The 3,409-nt window shown below is 42.0% G+C and overlaps 1 pseudogene; it reads right to left on the reverse strand.

The window, feature by feature from the left end:
• Window positions 1–630: 630 nt before the first annotated feature.
• Window positions 631–993, reverse strand: LOC102468858 (NADH dehydrogenase [ubiquinone] iron-sulfur protein 5-like; annotated as a pseudogene).
• Window positions 994–3,409: the final 2,416 nt, after the last annotated feature.

Raw genomic sequence — 3,409 nt, forward strand, 5'->3', positions numbered from 1 at the left:
TCTAGACGTGGTGAGTAGACATGTTGGTTTGGACCAACATGGGGCTTGCAGCCGCATTGCTGGTTTTCCCCTGTGAATCACATGCCTCAGTGCTTCAGGTAACTGTAGGGACTGGCAGTGGCTCCTGGCTAGTAACACTCTGACACCCTGTCATCTAGCAGTAACCCTTAGAGCGGACGCCAGGCTTCTCTTTCCTGCCTTTAGCCTTTCAAGCGTCCTAAGTTCTTGATTCGTTGTATCAATTCTCTTCTGGCTGGAGCTACATACAATGTGTCTGACTAATACACATATCCAATATCCGTTAATACCTTCTTCCTTATGAACAGAATCCTAACTTCAGCAGGGCAGCCATTTGTCCAGCTAAAATGTCCCAAAATTGCCATGCTAATCGATAAACCATAAGCAGAAGTCCATTGGGCATTTGGGGGAAATATTTTGCTTTTCTGATACGGATAGTGTTCCCTCTTCCTCATTTCTTCCTCTCCATTCCTATTTTCAACTTTTTTTTTTTTTTTTTGATGAAGCAATCCTTTATTTTCATACTTTGACAAAGAGGTTTTCAAGGAGCATTCTTTCTAGTGGAGATCAGTGACATGAAAATCAGCCTCCAGCCGTCAGCAGCTGCTCCGCTCAGGGCCTAGGCTCCCCCTGGCCCGAGTGGTGAGGTGGAGGGGTGTATTTTCCTCCCTTTAGTAGCTTTTCCCGCTGAGCCCTGACGACTTTCATGTGTTTTATCGTTTTCTGCCGAGCCATACAGTCTATGAAATCATCGAATTCTAGCTCGTACTCTTTCTCTGCCCGGACACTACTGATTCCATGTGCACATTCTATCCGTTCTTTTTTCAAGAGCAACATCGAGGTGGGAGTTTGTGGGGCTGTTCACCACTTTGGATTGTCGTCCAGCGATCTGTGTTAATGCCCAGCCTTTTCTGCACATCAAGGAAAGGCATGACTGCCCGCCACACTGCCCTTGTCTTCCAGCAGGCCGCCGCTGCAGACCCACCCCCTATTTTCTACTTTCGGGCTAGGTTTTAGAGTTCGTGGCTAGAAGTTCAGCAGCTATATTGTGGCCATGAGGGAAAGACCAAGGAAATTGCAGCAACCTAATTCCTGCAATCCTTCAACTCCGGAACTAATACTAAAAACTGCTTCTTTGAGACTTCTTGTTTTGTGACCAGAAGAAAAATCCTACTTAAATTTTGTCAGACAATGCCTAGTCGTATTTTCTGTTTCTTGCAGCCAAGAGTAGTCCGGATTGATTCTGTCTATCTTACCACTTCGGAGACTGTTGTCATGTGATTCACATTAGGTCAGTTGTGTTGAGATAGAAAACTAGTTGCAAACCTCTTCTGCATAGAGAATTCTTTCCTGAGGGTTCTTGGCCTCTCTGGTGTGCCTACTTCACAGGTAATAGCCATCTTAGATGAGCCTTCCAGTATCAAAGTATGCGTGGGATTTGACTAGAATCTCTTAACTTTCTCTTTCGTCTCCACAAGAACAGCCTAATGGTCATAACAATCCCTACATGTAAATGAGGATCACAAATTTGCTCAAATAGACCAAAATTGACACCACTACCATCAAAACAAAATAATGTAGTCCCTTCTGGGTTTCACTGTGGAGTAGATGAGACCTACTTTGGGAAAAGTTGTAATCAGCATGGGTTATCAAAACTACACTAGGAGGGGACCAGCAGTTGGCATAATGGCTATGTTGCTGGACTCCCACGTAGTCGACCGCGGTTCGTGTCCCGGACCTGGTGGCTTAAAACGCACGCTGGGCACGTGTGCTGGCTCAAGATCTTGAGAGGAGAATGGAGGAGAAGGGATTGCGGCGTGGCCATCCCGCCTGGGTGGTGATTTCTCACTTTCTGTCTCTCTGTCTCTCTCCGTCTGTCTGGCGAGCACACGCGCCCTGTAGCAAAAATCTCTCTCAAAAAAAAAAAAAAAAAAAAAAAACTACACTAGGAGAAACGATAGCAGAAAAGCATGTCTGACTAAGATGGGTAATGTTTTTGATTATTAAGAAAAAACATTTTTGTCCTCAAATAAGAGTTCAATTATTCCCGAATGTGGAAGAGTGTGATGAAGGACAAAACATCCACAGATACAGAACAGAGCAAAAAGAATTTTATTTGCCTTGGATTATATTATTTGCAAATAACTGCATCCCCCAAAATCAACAAAGTGTACTAAAATTTTGCCAAAGCTGGGTAAGTTTTAATGGGTTTATTCATAATTCTTTTTTTTAAAAAAGGTATTTGTTAAGCATTTACTGGCAAATATATTAATGCAAACACCAGAATTTTGTTTTCTCTCCATTAACGTGACAAATTGATCTCAGAGTATTTAGTCTGTTCTTAACAAGCGGTAATAAAAGATTTTTCTTTACCTAGATAACGAGTTCCATATTTCAGAATGACTTTTTGTGCTAGTTTTATCATGCTTTTGACTATATTTTAACAAAGTGAACTACAAAACTTTCTTGAGAAAAAACTGAGGTTCTTTTTCAGAGATTTTAAGATGCCCTTTAGGCTAGTTTACTGATTTGTTAGAAAGACTCACAAAGCCTAGTAGCAGGCTTTATTACAGAAAAAAAGATGTGTAGCAAGAATAATAGAAAAAAGGGTATGCATTGAACAGAGTCCAGAGAGGTTAGGCCCAGGGTTTCGAGCCCTGCCCCATCTGGAGTTACACTGAATATGCTTTCTCTCTGGCCCTAAATTTCAGGGCCATAGGTGAAAGCCCATTTGAGCTGGATGCAATGGTGCATGCCCATACTTCAAAAAAAAGAAAGAAAGAAAAAGAAAGAAAGAAAGAAAGAAAGAAAGAAAGAGAAGAAAGAAAGAAAAAGAAAGAAAGAAAGAGAGAAAGAGAGAGAGAGAAAAAGAAGGAAACAAAGAAAGTCCATCCGAGAATCAGGGTCCAAGACTTTTATGGAGGGTTGAACATGTAAGTACATTCTGCTATTTGATGAGCTAAACTCTGAATTCCAATGAAACTAGATACACATGATCTATCTTGATATTTGTGAAACATAATCCTGCTGGGATCAGCTGTTGGCATAATGGTTTATGTCACTGGACTCCTATGTAGTCAATCGCAGGTTGAATCCCAGACCCAGCAGTACAACTCATGCCGGGTGTGTGTACTTGTATGCCCAAGATCCTGAGAGGAGAATGAAGGGATTGCAGCATAGCCATCTCCCCTAGGGGATGATTTCTCACTTTGTGTCTCTCTCTGTCTCTTAGGTGAGTGTATGCACCCTGGAGCAAAATCTCTCTCTAAAAAAATAAATACTACTAATCCTGTTAAGCTGGTGTGGCATGGTCCGTTCTCCTCGGTATACAGAAAAAAATCATCCAATGTTAACATAAAACCTCCCAGGAACTATGTTCCAAGGGGCTGGC

This window comes from Tupaia chinensis, unplaced genomic scaffold (assembly GCF_000334495.1).
Source record: "Tupaia chinensis unplaced genomic scaffold, TupChi_1.0 Scaffold000252_1, whole genome shotgun sequence".
Classification (NCBI taxonomy): Eukaryota; Metazoa; Chordata; class Mammalia; order Scandentia; family Tupaiidae; genus Tupaia; species Tupaia belangeri.